Source organism: Epinephelus fuscoguttatus, linkage group LG2 (assembly GCF_011397635.1).
Source record: "Epinephelus fuscoguttatus linkage group LG2, E.fuscoguttatus.final_Chr_v1".
NCBI lineage: Eukaryota > Metazoa > Chordata > Actinopteri > Perciformes > Serranidae > Epinephelus > Epinephelus fuscoguttatus.
Window position 1 is genome coordinate 10,961,380 of NC_064753.1, and position 14,839 is coordinate 10,976,218.

Below are 14,839 nucleotides of genomic sequence, written 5' to 3' on the forward strand. Positions count from 1 at the left end.
GTCTAAATTTAGTTGGCAGCGTCTGTGCAGAATGTAAGAATAGAGATGGTGTGTGTGGGTTTAATTAGAACTGTGAGCAGGTACAAGGGAGGGTGTTTCGGGGATACCGGAATTTATGGTTGATCCTGCTGGAGGTGCTGAAGGCTGAATTCAATTAAACATCTGCGATGGGAGGTGCCCATTTTATAACCCCAGTGGTATACCTGTTGTCAGATCCCCCATCCCACTGTTCCCTTTATATCCAAGCTATGTTTCTCTTCTGGGAGAGCTGTGGCGGATGCTGTGAATTTGTAAATGTTAACATGTGTGTGAGATGGTGTTCTGAATCCCAACTTGTAGTGTGTGAGGATACGGCGTCTGTAATTTGAGCTACAGCTGCATATGAAAGCGTCATATCATAATTTTAAACTTTAAATTTGTCATTTTGATAATGAATAACATTAATTAGTAGTAATTATTATTAGAGGTTTCACAAACCCAACGATGTTCAGAGTAGCTTATTACACGAAATGTGACTAAATGTGAGTAAAGCGTGTGTAATGTGGGTGATGCTGCTGCTAAATGATTCACATACATTGCAGTTTGATTGGAGCCTTTCAAACTGTGGATATCGATTTGCATAAGTAGTAAATGTTTTGATTCCTGCACACAACACATACAGTATAGTGGTAGGATTAAATTCTGCCACGTACTGTATTGAGGTATTGTACAAAACTAAAGCTAACAGGGTTGTCTGGGTCTTTGGGGCTTGCTATAAGTAGAGTCATAGGTTAAGCCTGTGCAGGGCTTAAAGAAACCTATTTCTCTTATCTTCCCTGGTCATGAACCATGAGCAATAACATTATCAAGGGTCTGTTGTTACAGGGTTGGGGTAGAGAGGAGCAGAATTACAGGCAGTGAGGAGATTTTAAACACTACACGTCTCGGGGATGTGTCCAATCGTGCCTCTAATCTGGCCATTGTGCTGGGCCTTATCAGCCGTCAGCGCTTTGAATAGAACAAAGAATAGTATCGGCCGATCCATAAATCATAACTTCAAACACTGTGGTAGGTCACTGTTTTATGTGCCCTCCTGGATTCAGCTTTAGCCTGCAGATTCTGCCGGCTCTTGTTGCTCTCACAAAATGCTTTATTGTCTAATAGGAAATGTGAAAATGGGCCTGGACGTATAACAGTATCAAATGTTTGGGGGTGTTTTCTTAATCAGATGTTATCAGGTAATGCTATTCACTGAGGATTTGCTATCTGCTCTTTTGTGAAGGGTAGTTCGTGATTGTTCAGTAAATGCCCACTCCACTGACTTATTGATTTGGCTTGTATGTGTGTCTTTACATAGTATGTGGTTTGTGCATTGTGTCTTCATGTGTTCATTCAGTTGTCTTTAGTATTCACCTACATGCATGATTTTAAAAAATGTGGACACAGACTAAAAACAGTAGTCAACAGCTTACTTGGCTCCAGGGCCATGATCACCTATATGAGATTGTGGGGACCATTTTCAAATGCTACTTTCTGTGAACAACCCTTTGGAGGGGGAGAATTCCCCCAAGGAGAATCTTTAAAAAGCTTAACAGTTAAACTGACCATTTCAGAGTTGAAACAAAAATCGTAGATCATGGGTCCTCAAAGTTCAGATGAATGCCTTTTTAGGGAGCCAGCACATGAGTGTGAGAAGTGCACACACTGACTTCTTTATGACATATTATATGGCATTTTAATAACTTTCAGTGACATACTATACCATGACAGTTTTGTGACCCTTTTTATCACATACTAACACTTTACAAAAATGATACCAACCGACAGTGATAAAGCCTACATATCATATTACATTCTACTCTTCCACTTTTTAATACATTTGACGGTACAGAGCACAGTGTTTAACATTGATCGTACCCACACACAGAAGTCGAGCAACAGCTTCTGCTGGGGTCAATGCCACTTGGACAAACCACATGTAGAACTGCAGTAATATTAGAACCCGTTGTTACTGTAATAATGGCATTTTGTTAAGTATGTTTATGATTTTGATTACATCTGCTAACACGCACAGCTGTTAGTGGTCACTTTTTGTAACAGAGCTAACTTAACAAATTATGTCTGGGATGTATATATATATATATATACAGTACAGGCCAAAAGTTTGGACACACCTTCTCATTGAATGCATTTTCTTTATTTTCATGACTATTTACATTGTAGATTCTCACTGAAGGCATCAAAACTATGAATGAACACATGTGGAGTTATGTACTTAACAAAAAAAGGTGAAATAACTGAAAACATGTTTTATATTCTAGTTTCTTCAAAATAGCCACCCTTTGCTCTGATTACTGCTTTGCACACTCTTGGCATTCTCTCCATGAGCTTCAAGAGGTAGTCACCTGAAATGGTTTCCACTTCACAGGTGTGCCTTATCAGGGTTAATTAGTGGAATTTCTTGCTTTATCAATGGGGTTGGGACCATCAGTTGTGTTGTGCAGAAGTCAGGTTAATACACAGCCGACAGCCCTATTGGACAACTGTTAAAATTCATATTATGGCAAGAACCAATCAGCTAACTAAAGAAAAACGAGTGGCCATCATTACTTTAAGAAATGAAGGTCAGTCAGTCCGGAAAATTGCAAAAACTTTAAATGTGGAGTCCCCAAGTGGAGTCGCAAAAACCATCAAGCGCTACAACGAAACTGGCACACATGAGGACCGACCCAGGAAAGGAAGACCAAGAGTCACCTCTGCTTCTGAGGATAAGTTCATCCGAGTCACCAGCCTCAGAAATCGCAAGTTAACAGCAGCTCAGATCAGAGACCAGATGAATGCCACACAGAGTTCTAGCAGCAGACCCATCTCTAGAACAACTGTTAAGAGGAGACTGCGCGAATCAGGCCTTCATGGTCAAATAGCTGCTAGGAAACCACTGCCAAGGAGAGGCAACAAGCAGAAGAGATTTGTTTGGGCCAAGAAACATAAGGAATGGACATTAGACCAGTGGAAATCTGTGCTTTGGTCTGATGAGTCCAAATTTGAGATCTTTGGTTCCAACCGCCGTGTCTTTGTGAGACGCAGAAAAGGTGAACGGATGGATTCCACATGCCTGGTTCCACTGTGAAGCATGGAGGAGGAGGTGTGATGGTGTGGGGGTGTTTTGCTGGTGACACTGTTGGGGATTTATTCAAAATTGAAGGCACACTGAACCAGCATGGCTACCACAGCATCCTGTGGTAGCGACATGCCATCCCATCCGGTTTGCGTTTAGTTGGACGATCATTTATTTTTCAACAGGACAATGACCCCAAACACACCTCCAGGCTGTGTAAGGGCTATTTGACCAAGAAGGAGAGTGATGGAGTGCTGCAGCAGATGACCTGGCCTCCACAGTCACCGGACCTGAACCCAATCGAGATGGTTTGGGGTGAGCTGGACCGCAGAGTGAAGGCAAAGGGGCCAACAAGTGCTAAACACCTCTGGGAACTCCTTCAAGACTGTTGGAAAACCATTTCAGGTGACTACCTCTTGAAGCTCATGGAGAGAATGCCAAGAGTGTGCAAAGCAGTAATCAGAGCAAAGGGTGGCTATTTTGAAGAAACTAGAATATAAAACATGTTTTCAGTTATTTCACCTTTTTTTGTTAAGTACATAACTCCACATGTGTTCATTCATAGTTTTGATGCCTTCAGTGAGAATCTACAATGTAAATAGTCATGAAAATAAAGAAAACGCATTGAATGAGAAGGTGTGTCCAAACTTTTGGCCTGTACTGTATATATATATATATATGTATGTATATGTATTAGGCCTGGGAAATAAAAAATAACGCGTTACAAAAAACATAACGCATTTAATCGCACCTTTCTCAGTTCCCGAATTTCTGGCACACCGGTAACACTGATGCACACGCTCCAGCCCAGTAGGTGGCGGTAATGCACCTAAAGTTTGTTTGCCAGCCACGAAGAAGATGCACAGAATGCATTGAGTGATGTCAGCACCCAAGAAAGTCTGGTGAACAGTGATGGAAGACGAGACAGCTTTGCTTGGCTTACTGGTCGAAAAGTTTTTTTTGATGGCAGCTTGGATAAGAGCATGGTTGCGTGCAAATTGTGCAACAAAGAGTTTTCTAATCACTGCAGCACTTCAAGCCTATGGTATCACCTCAATGCAAAACATGTTGCTGCAAGCACGGACACCAGAGCAAACGATAGCTACAACACTCGTGGTACAGGCAAACAGTGTAGCCAGCCCACAGTAGACCAGATGACGGGGTTCAGAGCCAAAATAAGTAAGTCTACATCAGACAAATTAACAAATTCTCTGGCGAAACAGATTGCAGTGGTTTGTAGACCACTTTCGTTGGTACAGGATAAGGGGCTGGAAAAGGTGCTACAAATAGCATCGTCTGACCCAGCTTGATAAAAATGCGATATATTTTCAAACTGGATATCAACTTGTGATAGTCTGGTAACCTGTCCAGGGTGTACCCCACCCAGGGTGGATAGACTCCAGCCCTCCCGCAAGCCCGAACAAGATAAGCAGTTATAGAAAATGAATGAATGAATAGACATATATGTCATCTTCTCCACTTACTCAGCTTAAAACTCAAATAACGTACTATGCAAGCCGGCTAATAATTGCATTTCCAGTGATGTGAAACTATTATTTCGACACTGTGCCATTAAAACTTACCTTTGCATTTAGAAGGTTATGAATTGGTCCAGGTTCAAATTATTCATCATTTCACCATGACATCAAACTGATCTATGAACACTTCATACAGTATATACACAGTACATATTGATATCACAACTTTTCACATTTTCCAGAGTAATTTAAAATTGTTACAGGTTTATAATAAATATGACTTTTTGTTGTTGTACCACAACTGTATTTATAGTACGAAAAAGATTATTCGTGGCAAAACACTTTGTTCAATTACAGTGATAAGGTCATATGCTTCAAGGGACAGAAGTGTCTTTTATTGTGATGCAGTGAGAGGTTCTGTTCAATTGGTTTTGCATTTCTCTCCAAGTTAAAGCCGGAGAGAAACATAAACAGACATACTTAACATTTTCTCATACTATATATAGTGATAACAAATTGCATAAATGCTGTACAGCACGCTTCATTCCTGTTTCCTTCAATCAATACATCAGTCATGGGTTAGACTTTGACATGGCTGTCAATTCATTTCCAGATTGCTGTTTCCCTCCCTGTGAAGCCTTTTTATTTCTGTCTGCACAGTCTCGTAGACAATTTATTTATAAATCAAACTAGCATGTTGATGGAACATTCAAATATGAATCATCCTGGCCTCATTTTTTCGCTTCAAGAATCATAATAACAGCCATTATCTACTGTGGTCAAAATAAAGCCACAGAAAGTAGGGCTGCCTAATAGATGATATCGTTATTTAACACTCAAAACAAGCTCTTTGTGCTAAATATCAAAGAAACAAGGTCCATTTACTTCCGACTGAACTTAATGTAAATGTGTATTGTTGCCTGTGACTCACTTAACTCATTGAGAGTTTTTAGAAAATTACATAAGTAGCTACTTCAGATCTTAATGTAACCACTTACTTTACAAATCCACCAAAAAAAAGTAATTTTAAACATACTTTTTTTTTCAACTGATACCATGTCATCTTCAAAACTTTATTGTGTGAACCATAAGACACATAATAAAATTATGTTTGATAACTTTCAGTGACCAACAGCAATAGAAAACAACATAAAACCAAAGTATAAAGATATAATGAATAACAAAAAGGAGTGCATTAGTAACAGTTGGGGGGTGGGTGGTAATATTGACAGTCCTCAGTCCTCAATAGCTATGGGAGGGTGGGGGGTGTGATGGAGGCTACAGCTCAGGGGGAAAAGCTGTTCTTCATTCTGTTTGTTCAGACTTTGATGGCTCAGTATCTCTTCCCTGATGGCAATCAGTCTTATCCTTATGTCCAAATTCATCTCTCACCCTGGGATCTGTAGTTTCACAAAATAATCTTAAAGCTAATCAATATTGCACATATTAACAATGGGTCAAATGAAAAAACGCACTGATTATAATTACCTGAGTCAGCAGTTCCCCTCAGCTCCACAGGGTGTTTTAGTATCTTTCAGCTCAATGTTTTGGTTTTTAGAGATAAACTCTTTGCACACCACCTGCCAAGCACCAAACAACAGGCTGACAAAGTTAGATGGTAGCTCTTGAACACTGCGTCCAAGTGCGTTCTAAGGATTTGATGTAGACCAAAACGGAGCTAAAAGGAGAGTGAATACTGGACCTACAGTCATCAGATGGACATAAATGCAACTCATAATGAATGAAAATGTTGCTCCATGTCTCCTTGATGTGTAAACAGGCAACTGTTAGATTACTTATTTGCTATAACATTGTTTTCAGTGTTGTTTGTTTGTTTGTCTGTTTCTTCATTCGTCTGTGTTTCAGCAGAGTTACAGAAAAAGTATTAGCCCAATTGTTTAAGTGTTATCAGCATAGCTAACAGCGCAAACAGAGCTAACAATGGTCACAGGGGTCCATGTCATTGGTCCGACAGCCCATTGGTTCGACATCCCTTTAGTCCGACGGTCCACGGTGCTGAACGGCTCCCAGCAGGCATATTTATACCTTGATGGTGTGCCGCGACCGGCTCTGGGTCAGCTGGGAAAGGCTTGAGGCAAAGCAGGCTCACGGCTTATGTGTTTGTCACTTTCTTTTTCATTTTAACCCACACCATGGTCTTTTCCTAACCCTAACCAAGTGGTTTTTGTGCCTAAACCTAACCAGACCTTAACCACAAGGCATCATGATGATTTCGGAACGGACCTCGGACCTCTGTTAGCTCATACAGCTAACAGTGCTAATGGGGTCACACTCACCAGGGTCACCTAGGACAAAACGGAGAAGACACCATCCCGTGTCTATGGGTCAGGATGGCATTAGCAGCTATAGTTGTGGCAGAGGTCAGTACTCTCTAAGCACCAAGTGATTTTATTTTTATTTCTTTGTCTCTATGGATAGACCTGGTTATTCAACTCCCTGTATACTAACATTATTCTGCTTCCTCTTTGTTTGTCTCAAACCTCTAAGCGTCTCAGTGTCATGTTTTATATACACTGGGTTACATAAGGATATAGAGGATGAACCCACTTTGGTGTCTATCTGCCTGTATTCCACTGCATTTACCACTCTGTTGGTTTTGGCTTCTTCATCTGATCCCCAGCAAAACAAGGGAAGCATGACGATACACTTCATGCACTACATTACTGGAGTCAGATTTTCACCTTCATTTTGGCATGTAGATCATCATTACTTTGCTTTTATTGATATGTTTTGTTCAATTGATTTCAGCCTCACTTGAGTCATGATGGCATTTGCACACATAGCTGACATTCACTGTGACATGTAAATAACTTACCCAGGTTTCCAAAGTATCCCCGTTCCTATTGGAACACTCCAGCTAGCATTTTTTAAGACTGGAATATGGGCTTATACATGTTTCTGAAAGCATGATATGTTGTTTACATTAGCAAATACATAACCAGGATACTCCAAAGCCTCAATCACAGGTGAAAGAACTCAAAGAGTAACACATCATGAATTGACACTGCATTACAAAGTAGTACATTTCCCACAGTAGGGTTCATTGAATATCCCTGTCTCAACAGGTGCAAAGAGACGAGGCCCAGGACTGACCAGGAAGACAGATGGACCTGATTTCTTAAAGTGAGAAATGGTTTGACAGAGATGAATAAAGAGTTGAAATAATTAAATAATACACGTTGACACAATTAAATGATAAATAAATAATAAATCATTTTTAGAAGAATGTTGAGGGTTTTTGAGATAACAGTACATTCCCAGAGGCAAACTGAAAGGCTTTTCTCTTTGTCCTCCTTTGTTGGGTCATCACAGCATGCATGAATGTGTCTAATGAAGTGAGTGTGGGTAAGTGTGTGTATTTGTGTGTGAGTATTATCCACCCAACTTCTTGACTGACATGTGAGTGTCCAGTGAGAAATCATATTTCTGTGTTACCGAGAACAGACAAGGTGATAAAATCGCTATTCCTGTCAGGTATGCACCAGTGAATTGTTCATCAGTTCACCACCTATTTCCCTATGAGGTTTCTTTTTTTTCCCATTTTCCTTCTTTACTCAAAGCTGGGTTTGAAAAGAGAGGCTTTGGTGTAAGCAGAGAGGCCACAGGGGAGCAAATCCCAACGGACACTCAGAAAAAGAACAGCTTCAAAAGGGCCTGCAATACCACGGTGAATTGTATAAGGGAGAAAAATGCCATGATTAAAAGTGAAATGTTTGTTTGAAGATAATGTTATTTTGGAAAACCTCTCTTAAGAGGATTTCTAACTTGAAAAAGAGACAAGAGGAAGAAATAGAGTGAATGTGGGAGAGAGACTTGGAACTAATTCCCACAGTTATGTATACGTGTTCAAAATTGGTAACATAGCATATGAGCTGTGTTGCTATTCATCCAAATGTTTGCCACAATCTCCGGCTCTGAGCTCAATGCTCAGTACATAGAAAGTGGATGCATGATTGAAGTGAGACTATCCCAGATTTCTAATATGATGCCTGAGGGGAAAACGTGGGTTAAAGAGAGCAGCTACGAGAGGCCACAGGATCTGACTCTGAATGGATACAAGACATCTATTTAGCCTGCGCAACCATTAGCAGGTGTACATTAGTATTCAGCGGAGGGGCTGCGATGAGGCTGACTGCATGGGTCAAGTCAGCACCACATCTGGGCTGGGTCGGCTCTGTTTTAACCCAAAGATCTTTATGTAAAATTGTAGGGATGAGACAAAGTGCATAAACTGTCATGTGACAGGGGAAGATGATCACAGGCACATGCTTCCATATGAATTATCTCGAATTTAAATAAACGGAGGGAGCATTTTGTCTGGATCTACAAAAGGTATTTGGTGCAAAACTCTTTAAATTTAACTTGTCTGATGAAAATTATACAATGGTTTAAATCTTACTTTCCTAACTGTGAACAGTGTGATATTAAAAAGGAGAAATCATCTTTATCGTGGGCTGAGGATAGACCTCTCTTTTCATATGTATGACTTAACAGCCGACAATATGATTGTATCCTGTAGCACTATTTTGTCAAGTTCTACTCAGCTGTCGCAGCACTTGCAGTCTATATACAGCACATCTCAACATGAAGAAAACTCTCACTCTGCTTTTTTCCCACAGCTTGGCCCTCATCACAAGTTAAAAAGTTGTATTTATAGATTAATGGGCAATGTATTAATAGGTTTTCAAATTATCTTGGTCTTATGTTAAACTCAAGCATACATGTGGACTCATTTGAGACAGTTTTAGGCTGAAAATACTTGTAGCATTCTATTATCTTCTCACATTTAAGTTCTTGTGTAACTTTTTGATCACAAGCAGTTCCGAAAGTAATCATGTTTCTTGATATAATTATGGAATTAATATTTTCGATAGGAAGCAATAAGATCCCACCACTAGCATATTCCTCAAAAAATCTAAACATACTTGGTTTTGAGTGTTAAATTAAATTTCCTAACTCATCCATACATGCCTTAAATAAGCAGGCTCCTAAAATGCTCAGTGGCTTGATGGTACCTTTCAGGGGCTAAGGCTTAGTCACTGGATACAGAAAGGCTATGCTGTAATAATAATACACGCTGAGGGGGACGCCTCCAAATGAAAGGCAACCGTGCACAACTGTCTAGAATAATCACTAACAAAAGTAATTATTAATAATGTTCAGTCAGGAAGACTTTTCATGCTCAGGCTGTAAGTTTTCTTTCTCACTCTGCCATTCACTCCTTACATGCATGCTCACTCACTTTCTCTTGCTGTCATTGTTTGGAGCTGTCAACTGAGTCATCAACAATCAACCAATAGCACAGCATCACATCTACAGCTTCAGCCTATTAATTTACTGCTCCTTATTTTAAATGTGGTTCCTTCTCAGCCATAATTCTGTCTTTCTCAACACCTATTCTTTACGGATTCATCAGCCTCATCTGCCTCAGCAGTCAGCAGCCTCAGAGTCAGCAGCCACCACCACCACCACTAATGTCTGGAATCCATAGGAGGGATTTGTCTTGCTGCCACTCAGATGTCCCTCAATCACAAAATATCTCCCTCTGGTGGCCATGCACCAAAGACTCTCACAAATCATCTGTTAATCTGTACATTTATATTATGTATAAATATTATCTTTTCTTCATTCTTCTGTCCCTCCTGGTCGAGCGGGTTTTAGTATGATGATGTACTGCAGTTTTTCATGTGGTTTGTGCAAGTGCAGTTGCCTTACCCCATCAGAAGCTGTTGCTGAACTGCTGCGGGTAGGGAGAACCAATGTCAAACACTGTGATGTTCCACTACCTTATTACTTTCAAATTAATTAACACATGGAGGACTAGAATGTTTTCTAGTTTTTGTAAAGTGTTAATTAATGTTATGTTATAATAATGTCATAAAAAGCCATTATAGTCTCTCAAAGAAGTCAATATGCTGACTCCCTAAGATGGCATTTAGTCATCAAAACTTTGAGGGACCCGTGATCTAAGATTTTTTTTTAAAAAATGCTCTACAGTGGTGAGTTTAGCTGTTGCATTTTGTAAAACTTTATCCTGGGGTACTTCCCCTTACACCATGGATAGTTGGGTCGTAGAAGGTGTAGGTTGAAAATGGTCCACCCCCCAAATCTTCAATAGCTGATTACGGCCGAGTAGTAAAGTGGCCCTTTGAAAATTCTAATTTGGACAAATATCTTTGTTTTAATATGTGGAACTCCTTACCCAAGGAACACAATCTGAAACAGGTTTTAAAGAGGGCTTAAGCACGTAGTCATGATTGGTGAGTTTAATGTATTTATATAAAGGCCCACTCAGCTCAGGCATTGCAGACTAAATGCTTTGGTATGTGGCATTGGTCCATGCTATGCACTGTTGGTAGAGAATCATCAATTCACTAAAGGGGACTTGAAGAAGCATTACTAATGCGGTGACAGACAGTAAAAGCATGGTGCCCAGTCACTTGACGTGACACAAGAAGCTGGGAAATGTTGTGTATGCCAATTTGTCTCCTCTTCCCAGAGAGGTCCACTCGCCATCCCTTTGAATTCCTGCAACTGCATGACTTTGCATAAGCGACACCCAATTGAATATTAATGGCTTCTGATGGTATTTGATTATCTGTTTTTCATTTGGAAAGATTATACAAATGAGCCTCATTTGCATGCCAGCATCCAGGAAATGAAATGGAGTGTGTCTGCCAGATTATTATTTCTCCTTCTAACGCCACCGAGCACAACTTCTTTAATCTCATGAATTCAGGATTAGTTTCACATTTTGGTGTGATGCTCCAATTTGGTTTGTGCAAGGAGGTCATTTACGCCGGTGGAGAGCTTTTGTTTGCTCCAGTAGGTGAAGACAATAGACATAATAAAGTTTCAATCAGCTTTGTTATTTTTCCTTAAAGCTTGACTGAGCTTTGGTATTTGTCGGATGGCATCCATTCTTCGGCAGGGCAGGTATGCAGGCAGATGGTAACAGTGGAAGGATGATGAAGAGTTTAGTCCCATTCAGTCGGTATGAAGTAAATGGAAGAAATGAAAAGCCCATAATAGGAGTGGAGTGGAGAATTACTGTCCTGTCTGGCTCCCAGGCAACAGCTTTATCTTCACAGCAATTTACAGTAATCCAGGGTGGCTGTGAGGGCCTGCCGTAGGCCGCTGTTAGCCGCTGCAAAATGACATGCGCGTATACTGAGTTACATAAAGAAAAAAAATCTGGAACAAGGCCTAATCATCACTTTAAGTCACCTATTATACATTTAGATGGCAACTATAACTCAACTGAAGGGCACTGTGCACTCTCCTGCTGCAGCCACTGTACATATGTCATAGCTAATAGTCTGCCTGCAACATAGAGTGGAAAGACGAAACAGGAAGGACGTTTTATTTAGAAAGGAATGATTTAAGTTTTACCCTTCAAAAGTCTGGCAGGACTCTTAGCGAGTTTTTCTTCCGCAGCAGAGCTAACTGAAATGGCCCCAAGAATTTTAAACAGGACTGATGAATCATGTTATGTTATCCCGGATACAGTATCGATGTTTATTCCCTCATAGGCCCAACGTGTACCTGCTTGTCAGTGTTACTGTCCACACCTCATATCGGCAGATCAATCCTAAGTGAGACTCTGCTGAAGTAGCTCTTGATTTTGATTGAATTTTGAGCATGGAGTCTTCCTTTCGATTCTTATCCCAATCAATTTCACTGGGCGTGCCATTGATCTGATAAACATGAGCGGCAGTGGCAGCACAGAGTTTTGCCAAGTTGATATTGAATCAGAAGTGAGTGAAGAATATCCATAAGTATCGAGTGACTGCTCAAGCAAGTCAGTAAATAATCCCCAAATGCATACTCTGTAAGTGAGGATATGAAGACTGCAGTCAAGGGACTCCCCCTACTAGCCTCTCTCTATTTGCATGATTATTACCACCTTATTGTATGCTTGGACATGTGCAAGCTTTAAAATTTTAAATAAGGTCAAACACCGTATGCAGGGTTTCCACAGACTTTCTCAGCAAAGCACAGTGGATGCATAAAAGTGCAAATGTGGTATTCACATGCAGGAGAGGAGCACAACAGGCTCAGCACAGCTAATGCTGTCAGTGAACTCACATTCTTATTGAAGTCACTTTCTCTTCCTCACTGTCTCCCTCCCTCTTTCTCTCTTTCTCCCACTCAGCAAGCATTCTAAGGATCTATTTCTTATTAGAATTCACCCCAGAAATCATGTTGGGCCAGCGTGCTCCTGCAGCTCCAGACTCTATTAAATGCCTCATTCAATTTTATAATATAGTTTTTATTTGACATTAAGGGCTTTACAAGAAGGCTGTGGAATTATTAGTAAAAAAAAAAAAAAAGGAGTGTGTGTGTGTGAGAGAGAGAGAGAGAGAGAGAGAGAGAGAGAGAGAGAGAGAGCCACCCACAAGAATGCTATTATACATTCTGATTTACTGTCTCTCCTCTCCTGCAAGTTTCCAGTGCATCTTTTCCCAAGCCTCGGTTTCAGAGGTTGTTCAGTGTGTATTTCTTATATAATCCTTGCTAAAATCTGTTCAGTTCTCATGTAGCTATGAAGACTGCTGATCATCCATGAGAGCATTAAATGCACACTTCGAGATTCCATTTGACAACTCTTTAATCACAAGGACAAAGGCCATTTTCTCATCTGCAGTTAGGTTCATTTGGTCTACATCAATGACTGTAGGCCTACATAAAGATGAACTTTGTGTCTCTACTTCCTCCCACTGTACAGAAATGAAGCCAAAATATCCAGGATACAGCTGCTGCCATCTCGTGCTGGTGACCTCTCTTGAAGCCAGACTCTGCGCAGTAGCATTCTATGGGGTATCAAGGTCTGTGGGATGAACATGTTCGGGAAAACTGTATTTGATGTCTACTTTGATCTTTTAGTTTAGGCAATGTACTATTTGCCAATGGTGTATTGGAGGGTATACGCTAATATTCAGGGTAAACACACCTCTTTTTCTGGCCATATACAGTATACCCACCTCTTAGTCAAAAAGCCATTGGAACATTTAGGAGAGTATACCCACTTCCTCCTTGGCAACCTACGCAGTTTATGACCTATACTGCAACCAGCCACCAGAGGGCAATCGTTTTGGCTTCACTTCTGGGGAGCTGTCACATCTCTGGTCTAGACTGGGGGGGGGGGATCATTGCCTTTTAGTTACGATCCAGTTCATGTTCACAAGGGCTTTTATTATTCATTGGACAGTCTTAATTATGTCATCCTGTACAATCGTCAGTGCTATGTGAGTATTTTGTACAGTAATATTACAGGAAAAAAGTTATTCTGTGGTCTCAAGCGTGCTCTCTTTTTACTCACTTTTTATAGAAGAACTGTTTACGAAATTATCTATTTTTTCATTGCTCATACAAATCAGGAGGTCACTTTTTCAACAGTTTATGGTCAGCAGATGGATAAAATGTTTGTTTAGCTTTTGAATTTATGCTAAATCACACATCTCGTCTCACAGTCCTGTGATCCTGCTTTGCTTTCACACCACATAGGTACACATCAGGGTTTGCTTGATTGCAGGCCAAGACCCACTCTAAGAAGAGGTTTCAGTCTGTTTGTTAGAGTTTGTCTGAACCACTGAACAAAGATGTTCTTTTTTTAAAATGGTCATAAAATAAAGCGTATAAAAATGTTTTTCAGCATAGGAGCAGTATAGCTTGTAGCAGTTGAGTGTTGCCTACTTAAATTTAACTCTGTTGTAATCAAAGATTATTATTATGATTATAATCTATTAAATAGATTATTTAAATGTAAATGTGGCAGAGTTGACTAATGAGTTATTTTTCATGTAGTCCAATTGCCCGAATAAATGCTGGCATTGTACATTCCTCCAAACCACGTACAGTATACATTTCTAGGTCAAGATGTAGCGGAGATGTTAATACATGACGTTTTAGCAGTGCTGTGATTAACATGTGGTTGGGACAAGACTCAAAAAACACTTGGCTTTGGTTAGAAAAAGATCTTATTTTGGTTTAAAATACCCCATTTTGGTGGCCCAATCCTGACTGGAAACACAGTGATATCTCTGTGTAAAACAACCACTTTTCATGGCACAATCCCCCATGAAAACGCAGCGACAGGTTGCTAAAACAGTGGTTTGTTGTTTGTTGGTCTGGATCAGTGGTCTGCAGTGGCCGGCAGCTTGGCACGTGTCTCACCTTGGTGTCATACCATCCACCATCCCTTCTATCCAACCTGTTCTCATTCCAAAGTTGTCAAATAACA